Source organism: Bison bison, unplaced genomic scaffold (genome assembly GCF_000754665.1).
Source record: "Bison bison bison isolate TAMUID 2011002044 unplaced genomic scaffold, Bison_UMD1.0 scf7180017864297, whole genome shotgun sequence".
NCBI classification, from domain to species: Eukaryota; Metazoa; Chordata; class Mammalia; order Artiodactyla; family Bovidae; genus Bison; species Bison bison.
The window spans coordinates 5781018-5791819 of record NW_011494869.1 but is presented as its reverse complement, the minus strand read 5'-3'; the positions used below and the strand labels follow the sequence as shown (position 1 = coordinate 5791819).

Genomic DNA, 10802 nt, shown 5'->3' with positions numbered 1-10802 from the left:
TCTTGGAAGAAAAGTTATGACCAACCTAGATAGCATATTGAAAAGCAGAGACATTACTTTGCCAACAAAGGTCCTTCTAGTCAAGGCTATGGTTTTTCCAGTGGTCATGTATGGATGTGAGAGTTGGACTGTGAAGAAGGCTGAGCACCGAAGAACTGATGCTTTTGAACTGTGGTGTTGGAGAAGACTCTTGAGAGTCCCTTGGACTGCAAGGAGATCCAACCAGTGCATTCTAAAGGAGATCAGCCCTGGGTGTTAAGGAATGATGCTAAAACTGAAACTGCAGTACTTTGGCCACCTCATGTGAAGAGTTGACTCATTGGAAAAGATTTTGATGCTGGGAGGGATTGGGGGCAGGAGGAGAAGGAGACGACAGAGGATGAGATGGCTGGATGGCATCACTGACTCAATGGACGTGAATTTGAGTGAACTCCAAGAGTTGGTGATGGACAAGGAGGCCTGGCGTGCTGCGATTCATGGGGTCACAAAGAGTCAGACACGACTGAGTGACTGAACTGAACTGAACTGAAGGGCTTTTTGCTTCATAGCATATGTTGTGGTTCCCTTATATGTAGTAAAAGAGTTCAGAACACAATGGCTTAAAACAGCCACCATTTGGGGACTTCCCTGGAGGTCCAGTGGTTGAGACTCTGCTTTCCAATGCAAGGGGTGCAGGTTCAATCCCTGGTTGGGGAGCTAGTGTCCCACTTGCCACGGGATATGGCCATAATTCAAGAACAAAACAAAAAACTACCACAATTTATTTGTTCAAAATTCTGTGAACCACATAATACTTGGCAGGGACATCTCATCTCTGCTCCACATGGTGTTGTCCGGGCTCAGCTGGTGGCCCTTTTACTGCCTTCAGATCAGCTAAGCTCACCCAGGAGGTTGCATTCAGCTGGGACCTTGACTGGAGCACCCTGGTGCTCCTCCATATGGCTTCTGCCTGTTCTTACGTGTGGATGGTCGTCATTTAGCAGTCTAAGCCAAACTTTTCAGTATGGTGAATGGTTTCCCAGAGAACAGAAACAGAAGCTGCCAGGCCTCTTAAGAGCTAAACCTATTATACTGAGTGAAGTAAGCCAGAAGGAAAAACACCAATACAGTATAACGCATATATATGGAATTTAGAAAGATGGTAACAATAACCCTGTGTACGAGACAGCAAAAGAGATACTGATGTATAGAACAGTCTTATGGACTCTATGGGAGAGGGAGAGGGTGGGAAGATTTGGGAGAATGGCATTGAAACATGTAAAATATCATGTGTGAAATGAGATGCCAGTCCAGGTTCGATGCACGATACTGCTTGGGGCTAGTGCTCTGGGACGACCCAGAGGGATGGTATGGGAAGGGAGGAGGGAGGAGGGTTCAGGATGGGGAACACATGTATACCTGTGGTGGATTCATTTTGATATTTGGCAAAACTAATACAATTATATAAAGTTTAAAAATAAAATACAATTTAAAATAAAAATAAAGGTTAACAAGTAAAATACAGCGTGGGCCATAGACTCATAATATGTAGCTTCTCTAATAGGGCCTCAACTCTTAAAATTTGTTGGACATAAAAGCGGTGCTAATTTAATTGGTAACTGTGATTGAGTAAATCTACTGTAAAAATGGAAAAAAAAAAAGAGCTAAACCTAGAATTGGCTTAGTATGTCTTCTGCCACAATCTGCTGTCAAAGTCAGTCCCCAAACCAGCCCAGGTTCAAGGGGAAGGGAAGTAGCCTCTGATTCTTGATGAGAGAAACCACATTCAGGGATGGAGTATTGGTAAACATATCTGCATACTAGTGCATGCTTATTTTGTTTGTTGACAGAAGCCTAACAATACATGGATATATATAGGTATATAAAGAAAAATCCAGTCTCTGCCAAATATTATAGTTAATATTCTTACCTCCCAAGGTAAACAATGATAATAGTTTGGTATGTATTCTCACACCTCTTCCTGTGTTCCTACAGATATAAGCAAACATGTGGGCTTTTTACACTGGCCTTCTTTTACAAAAAACAGAATCTTAACATACTATTATTTTTACTCTAATTATATATTATTACATATTATTAGTCTGCAGTTTGCTTTCTTTGAAATCAACTTTACCAAGTTGTAATTTACATCCAATAAATGCCCCCATTTCAAGCGTACATTTCAATGAGGTTTGCTGTAAACTCATGTAACTATCACTACAGTCAAAATATAGAACATTTTTGTCACCTTAGAAAGCTCCTTTGTTCCCACATCATCTCCCATTTCACACCCCAACTCAGACAACCACTGATATGCATTCTGCTGCTGTAGATTAGATTTGTTTTTTAGAGTTTTATGTAAATGGAATCATAAAGTGTATACCCTTTTGTGTCTGAATTCTTTTGCTCAGTGAAAGTTTTTGCCATTCATCCTTGTTGTGTATATTAGTAGTTCACTATTTTTTATTACTAAGTAGTAGTACTATATTTGAATGTACCAGAATCATTCATACATTTACCTGTTGATGGACATTCAAGTTGTTTCCAGTTTTGAGCTATTCTGAGTGTAGTTGCTGTGAATATTCTGGTACAAGTCTTAGTGTGAAGATATGTGGTGGTGGTGCATGCTCAGTCATGTCCGACTCTTTACTCTGGACTGTAGCCCACCAGGCTTCTCCAAATAATTTTCCAGGCAGGAATACTGGAGCAGGTTGCCATATCCTTCTCCAGCAGATCTTCCTGACCCAGGAATCAAGCTGTGTGTGTGTGTGTGTGTGTGTGTGTGTGTGTCTTGGGTAAGTACTAGGAATGGAATTGCTGGATCATATAATAGGTGTATAAAAATCTACCTAAATGTTTTCCAAAGGAATTGTATCATTTTACATTATGACCAGCAAGATATGAGAGTTCCAGCTGCTCCATATCCTTACCAACACTTAATATCATTCTTTAAAATTTTTTGCCATTTTAAAAGATGTGTAGTGTTATGTTATTATAGTTTTAATTTATATTTCCCTGATGACTACTTATGTTGAGCTCTTGTCTTTTCTTGTGCTTATTTTCTACTCCTGTATCTCTTTCTTGAAGTAACTGTTAAGATCTTTTTCCATTTCTTAATTGGATTGTTTCTCTTTATTTTTCCAAGTATTTATTGAGTTGTAAGAGTCCTTTGTATGGAGTAAATACAAGTCCTTTGTCACGTATATGTATTGCTAATAGTTTCTACCAGTGTTTTCTTTAATGGTGTCTTTTGAGGAGATACAACTTTTTCTGGTGAAAATATTTATCATAATATTAATGATGATATTAATTTATTATGAAAAAACATACAATTAGTTATATATTTTAGCTCATTTACAGCTTAAGAACAAATTTAAAATTTTAATGGCAACAAAAATATCAAATTGATGACATTATTTTGGTATGATACATCATGTGTTGCTAAAATGAGAAAGGAGATGAAGTCACTGCTCACAGTGTAAATATGGTTCTGATGTTATGGTGAAGAATTTTTTTTTAGAGCAGCATGCCCAAATTTTTGTATGTTGTATGATGAACCCTTACTCCCATATTTTCCCTCTGTATCAACTGTTACAAACCCCTTGCTTTGAAGTCAGGCTGCTCTTTTCAAATCTGAAAGCTGCCACTTCTTGAGTTTTGAATATGTGACCATAGGCCAGTTATTTAACATCTCTGTCTCAGTTTCTTCATTTGTACAATGATCATTGTAATAAGACTTATTTCATAGAGTGGATCTCCTGCCTTGCAGGCAGATTCTTGACCGTCTGAGCCACCAGGAAAGCCCCATTAGTAAATTATCCTATAAGAATTGCTTTAGTTGAATCCCATAATTTTGATATGTTTTCATTGAAAAATATTTTCTAACTTTGCTTGTGATCTCTTTTTCTACCATGGCTTTCTTAGAAATGTGGTGTTTTTTGTTTAAACTTCAGGTATTTTTCCTGTCTTTTCATTCATTGTATTTTTCTTTACCTCACTGAGCACAGCTATAGTTGCTGCTTTAAAATCTGTCTCTGATCACTGAAATGTCTATATCATTCAGTCCTGGTTTCTGTTGAGTATCTTTCTCCTTGAGAATGGGTCATATTGCACATCAGTTTGGATTATGTCCTGGACATTATTAAATTATGTTGAGAAGGCTATGGGTTCTGTTATAGTCCTTCAAAGTGTTAAATTTTTGTTTTAGCAGGCAAGTAAATTAGACTCAAACTTCAGATTTTGTCTTACCTGAAGCAGGCAGTAATTCAAATCTCACTTCAGTTCTTCTAGTTTTAGCCGCAAGCTGCTTTGTGGCTGGTCTGCACATAATTTCAGCACATTTCCCTGAGATCCAAGAGAAACATACTTACCTTCCTTATAGTCTTTGTCCTACTTTTTTGTTGCTTTGGGAGAAAATAACGTTAAAAAAGAAGAAGCCATCATTCTCATCCTTTTTTAAACCCAGGCCAGGTTGCTATGGCCTGGCTTAGCTCAGGAAACCAAAATCATAAAGAGCTATATGTGCTGTGTTAAGGGATTTTGATTTATGTTGACTTTATTATTTTTTTAATATTATTTTTATTAGTCTTTGAATTCCATGTTTCATTTAGTCATTTAAGTAGGTAGTAAATTGGGATCATTTATACTTTAGTTTCTCCTAGGTAAATGAACAGTATCAGTCTTGACACTGACACAGATCATAGACACATGACATAGAGAACATAAACAATTTACTTATCCATAACTATATCATTCTTAGCCAAAGAATAACATCCCTGTACCATAAATTTCCTAGTTTACATTTGTTTTTAAAGTATATTAATAGAATTTCTTGCCTAAGCACTTTTCTATGGTTGAACAAAGTTTCACCAATTTCATCTTTATATATTATTTCATTGATCCAATTATAAACATAAAAAGAAAATATATGAACATAAAACAAGATATTTGTATATTCCTGACAGATGTCTGTAGGGTTACCTGGAACAGAGGCAATGGGTCTCCATTTGCATTGGACCTCAGAGTTCCAGACATATGGTGAGTTTAAATGGAAGTCAGGGAGAGATTTTAAGAAGGGAAGAATTGATCATAATTACTTTTTAGCAAAATCATTTTGGCTGCTATGTGAAGGATGAGAATGAGATAAGATTAGAAGGGAGACTGATAGGATGTTGTTGGACAGTCTGTTAGAGATGGATATTGAGTGAGGGTTTACATGTGATAAAGAGGGAAAATGATGTCCCCAGATAGGAAAGAAAGTGTGAGAACAGAACAAAAGTGGGATGCTTGTACTGCATATGGAGAATAGAGACTTGACCTGTCTCCCTGCAGCAAATTGTGTTGGGTGCCTTGGGGAAGTGAGGCTAGATAGAGAGGGTGGGGCAGACCGCAAAGAGCCTTGAAGACTGGGCAGAGGAGTTAGGACTTGATGTGATGGGCATTTGGGAATCACTATGGATTCTTAAGGAAGGAAACAATGTGATGAGAGATGTATAGGTGTGGTTGGCAGGGGCATGAAACATGAGTGAAGAAAGGAGAGGCTGGAGCCAGAGAGATAGCTAAGAGGCTGTTGTGGTATTCCCTGGCATAAAGAGATGAAGACTTTGATTAGAGGGATGTCTGTGAGAATGGTGAGAAAAAGTAGATATTATAGGCAATTCAGAGGAAGAAATGAGAGACTGTCATCTTTTTTAACATGTAGTGGAGATGAAGTTATAATCCACCCAGCAATTCTACCTAGTGTAGTCCACCCAGTTATTCTTTCTCATAGAAATGTTGAGAGGCTCAAATGAAATAAAATACACACACACACATACACACAAAATCACTTAGAAACATTTGAGTATCATTATAGAGATATATTTATGGCTATATTAATTCCTGTACTGAGGTTGCCAGAGACCAATGAAGAGAGGTAGGACTATCTACAATGGCAGTCATTGGGTAGGGAAATAGGAATTTGATGTATAGATTTAACCTTTCTCTGTCAGGAGTATGCACTGCCACCCCAGAGTCATAACTTCCTCAGTTTTGATCTTGACTCTTAACATTTAATAGCTATGAACAAGTTCCATAACCTCTCTATTCCTTTTCTGTAAAATGGGGATAGTTATGGTAGCTTCCTGATAGCATGGTTATGAAATTAAAAAGATAATATATGTAAAGTGTTCACAACAAGCATCTTTCATGATAGGGGTGAATAAATGTTGCTATTATTTTCTTTTGTTATTTTTCAGTTAGTATAATGTATTCCTCCATTCTCCCATGGCCAAAGCCAACCCGGAATAAACAGCCCTTCAGACAAGTAAAATGTATGATCATCCTGTCCTATTCAAGAATGCAAATCAGAGTTGAGGACGCTGCCGGCGCAGTCCGTGGGGAGGCTAGGTGGCTGCGTGTTGGGGGCGATGTCCTTGGAGGTGGTCAGGGCAGCCGCAGGGATGGCGCTCGCAGAACTGTATGTCTCCGACCGAAAGGGAAATGATGTTACCGGTGATGGAACCAAGGAGAAACCTTTTAAAACAGGCCTTAAGGCTTTGATGACAGTTGGAAAAGAACCCTTTCCTACCATTTACGTAGATTCACAAAAAGAAAATGAGAGGTGGGATGTTATTTCTAAGTCCCAGATGAAGAACATTAGGAAGCTGTGGCACAGGGAGCAGATGAAGAGTGAGTCCCGGGAGAAGAAAGAGGCAGAAGACAATTTGCGAAGAGAGAAGAACCTGGAAGAAGCAAAGAAGATTACCATTAAAAATGACCCAAGTCTTCCAGAGCCGAAATGTATGAAGATTTGGGAACTAAAAGGATATAGAGGCCAAAGGATAAAGGTGTTTGGCTGGGTCCACAGGCTGCGTAGGCAAGGAAAGAATTTAATGTTTCTGGTGTTGCGGGACGGTACGGGTTTTCTCCAGTGTGTCCTGTCAGATGATTTGTGTCAGTGTTACAATGGCGTTGTCTTGTCCACTGAGAGCAGTGTCGCAGTGTCGCAGTGTATGGAATGCTGAATCTTACCCCAAAGGGAAAGCAGGCTCCGGGGGGCCACGAGCTGATCTGCGACTTCTGGGAGCTGATTGGGTTGGCCCCTGCCGGAGGTGCTGACAACTTGATCAACGAGGAGTCCGATGTGGACGTCCAGCTCAACAACAGACACATGATGATCTGGGGGGAGAACATGTCCAAAATCCTGAAGGCGCGCTCCGTGATCACCAGGTGCTTCAGAGACCACTTCTTCGACAGGGGGTACCATGAAATCACTCCTCCAACGTTGGTGCAAACACAGGTGGAAGGCGGCGCCACGCTCTTCAAGCTCGACTATTTTGGGGAAGAGGCGTATCTGACGCAGTCCTCTCAGCTCTACCTGGAGACCTGCATTCCAGCTCTGGGGGACGTCTTTTGCATTGCACAGTCATACAGGGCAGCACAGTCCAGAACACAAAGGCACCTGGCTGAATACACTCACGTGGAAGCCGAGTGTCCTTTCCTGACCTTCGAGGAGCTCCTGAACCGCCTGGAGGACTTGGTGTGTGACGTGGTCGATAGAGTCCTGAAATCACCCGCAGGAAACATAGTGCGCGACCTCAACCCGAATTTTAAGCCCCCTAAACAGCCTTTCAAACAGATGAACTACTCAGATGCGATTGTGTGGCTGAAAGAACACAACATAAAGAAAGAAGACGGAACTTTCTATGAATTTGGAGAGGACATCCCGGAAGCTCCAGAGAGACTGATGATGGACACCATCAACGAGCCCATCTTGCTGTGACGCATTCCCATGGAGATCAAGTCCTTCTACATGCAGCGCTGTCCCGAGGACCCCCGGCTCACCGAATCTGTCGACGTGTTGATGCCCAATGTTGGTGAGATCGTGGGTGGTTCCATGCGTATCTGGGATAATGAAGAGATCTTGGCAAGTTATAAAAGAGAAGGAATTGACCCCACTCCCTATTACTGGTACACGGATCAGAGAAAATATGGCACGTGTCCACATGGCGGCTATGGCCTGGGCTTGGAACGATTCTTAACCTGGATTCTGGACAGATACCATATCCGAGATGTGTGTTTGTACCCTCGGTTTGTCCAGCGGTGCAAGCCATGATCAGTCCCCCCAACCCCCAGAGCTTTAAGGAGAGAAGACGGTTCATGGAAGGAACAGACTGCCTCTTAAAAAAAAAAAGCCAAAATCTTCCCCCCGCTTTTTTTTTTTTAATTCCACTGGGGTATGTCCGTTTCTGTTTTCTCTTTTTTATTCCTGCTACCACAAAAGCAGTTCAAAACATTTTGAATACCAAGTAACATTGATGTTATAATTTTAAAGAAAAAATACCCATTACGAAGTTTGGGAGAAACTGTGGCATGTAGCTTTGCAGTTAGGAGTATGTCTCAGCACTTTATCCACCTTTAGGTTACAATCTTTATGTTGTATATACCACATATATCATTAAATAATTTTAAATTATGATCTGAGACATTCCAGTAATTTAATCTCTCTGTCCTTTTAAGTATAAATGGAATTCTTTTAATTTCTACCACTTTATCGTATCAATGAGTTCAACACCTTGGGGAAAAATTGATAATATGCTGTAAAAATCTGCTAGTATTAGAACAGAGCCTAAATCAGTAGATACAGGAATGATATGATTACAATCTTTTGCATCCGTTGTGAATCTTTCCTAAATCTCATAGCTGCTTATAACTCTAAAGCATACAAATTGGTGTGGAGGAATTTGTAAAAATGGAATTACCTTAAACAGTTGGAAGTGACAGCAAGTTTTTTGGCACATCAGTGAACAGCTTTCTTTCTCGGATTAGTTTAAAGAGGCAGGGTGATCTCTCTCTCCTGGTAGTTCCACAGTAATTCAGAACAGAGAAGTTCCCAAAGCGTTTGCAGCTGGCATCTTAAGGACAGCCCTCCGTGGTGGTTGGTGTCACCCCACATACTGTGTCTTTAGATCTAATTTCTCCTACCTTATTAACTCTCAGGCTTACTGAATGGCTTCCTTTCAGGTTTGGTTAATTTCTCCCCTCAAATGCATGTCAGTGTATTCTCAATAAGCTCTATTCCCAGCAATCAATAAATGGACACATGTAAAAACTCAAAAAAAAAAAAAAATGCAAATCATAGTTGAATACTTATTTTATTCCAGGCTCTCCATTAATCACTTTATGTACATGTTCTCACACAATCCTTGAAATGACTCTACAAAGGTGATTCCTTTTATTATCATTACCATTTTATAGAGAAAGCAGCATGTTCGGAGTACTTAGTGCTTCCCCAGGATAGCAGGTTGGTGCTCAATCCGGGACTCAAAGCCTGATTTTACTGATTGCAAAGATCATGCCCTTAATTACAACTGTAATAAACAGTTGTTTGCTTTAACCCAAATTTTTGTTTGAATTAATGTGAAGATTGTAAAAGCCAAATTTTAGTGTGAAATTAGAAAATCAGCTGTCTGATATTGGCATGAATTCCTAGAGGTAAAATATACCTTGGTGACTGCAGTAGCAACACAGAATTTCTGTGATAAAAAACTTACAGGGACTTTTAAAAATTGAATTATAATTAACTTACAATGTTATGTCCTTTTCAAGTATACAGAAAAGTGATTCAGTTTTATATCTATAAATATATATTTTAAAATATATATATATACGTTCTTTTTCAAATTCTTTTCCATCATAGATTAAGATATTGAATATACTTTCCTGTGTTATACAGTAGGTCCTTGTTGTTCACCTGTTTTATATATAGTAGTAATAGTTGTTCAGTTGCTAAGTCGTGTCTGACACTTTGCGACCCCATGGACTGCATGCAGCATGCCAGGCTTACCTGTCCTTCACCATCTCCAGGAGTGTGCTTAAACTCATGTCTATTGAGTCCGTAATGCCATCTAACCATCTCATCTGTGGTTGTCCCCTTCTCTTGCCTTTGACCTTTCCCAACATCAGAGTCTTTTCTAGTGAGTCAGCTTTTTGCATCAGATGGCCAAAGTATTGGAGCTTCAGCTTCAGAATCAGTTCTTCCAATGAACATTCAGGGCTGATTTCCTTTAGGATTGACTGGTTTGTTCTCCTTGCTGTCCAAGGGATTCTCAAAAGTCTTCTCCAGCACCACAGTCTGAAAGCATCATATTCTTTGGTGCTCAGACTTCTTTATTTTTTTAATTTTTTTCTTTGCGACTCCATAAACCGCAGCACGCCAGGCCTCCCTGTCCGTCACCAACTCCTGGAGTCCAGCCAAACCCATGTCCATTGTGTCGATGATGCCATCTAACCATCTCATCCTCTGTCATCCCCTTCTCCTTCTGCCCTCAATCTTTCCCACCATCACGGTCTTATTTCAAATGAGTCAGCTCTTCGCATCAGGTGGCCAAAGTACTGGAGTTTCATCTTCAACATCAGTCCTTACAATGAACACCCAGGACTGATCTCCTTTAGGATGGACTGGTTGGATCTCCTTGCAGTCCAAGGGACTCGCAAGAGTCTTCTCCAACACCACAGTTTAAAAGCATCAATTCTTCAGCACTCAGCTTTCTTTATAATCCAATTCTCATAGCCGTACATGACCACTGGAAAAACCAGAGCCTTGAATAGATGGACCTTTGTTGACAAAGTAATGTCTCTGCTTTTTAATATGCTGTCTAGGTTGATCATAACTTTCCTTCCAAGGAGCAAGCATCTTTTAATCTCATGGCTACAGTCACCATTTGCAGTGATTTTGGAGCCCAGAAAAATGAAGTCTGACACTGTTTTCACTGTTTCCCCATCTATGCCATGAAGTGATGGGACCAGATGCCATGATCTTCGTTTTCTGAATGTTGAGCTTT

The 10802-nt window shown here is 39.9% G+C and overlaps 1 protein-coding gene and 1 pseudogene across 4 annotated transcripts in view; both read left to right on the top strand.

The window, feature by feature from the left end:
* The window catches only part of TANGO6 (transport and golgi organization 6 homolog (Drosophila)), a 183794-nt gene that overhangs the window by 110905 nt on the left and 62087 nt on the right, over positions 1–10802 (top strand). The gene's annotated exons all lie outside the window — the stretch shown is intronic.
* LOC104996656 lies at positions 6220–9462 on the top strand (annotated as a pseudogene). Its single transcript, XR_826229.1, has one exon. The product of XR_826229.1 is annotated as an asparagine--tRNA ligase, cytoplasmic pseudogene (transcript).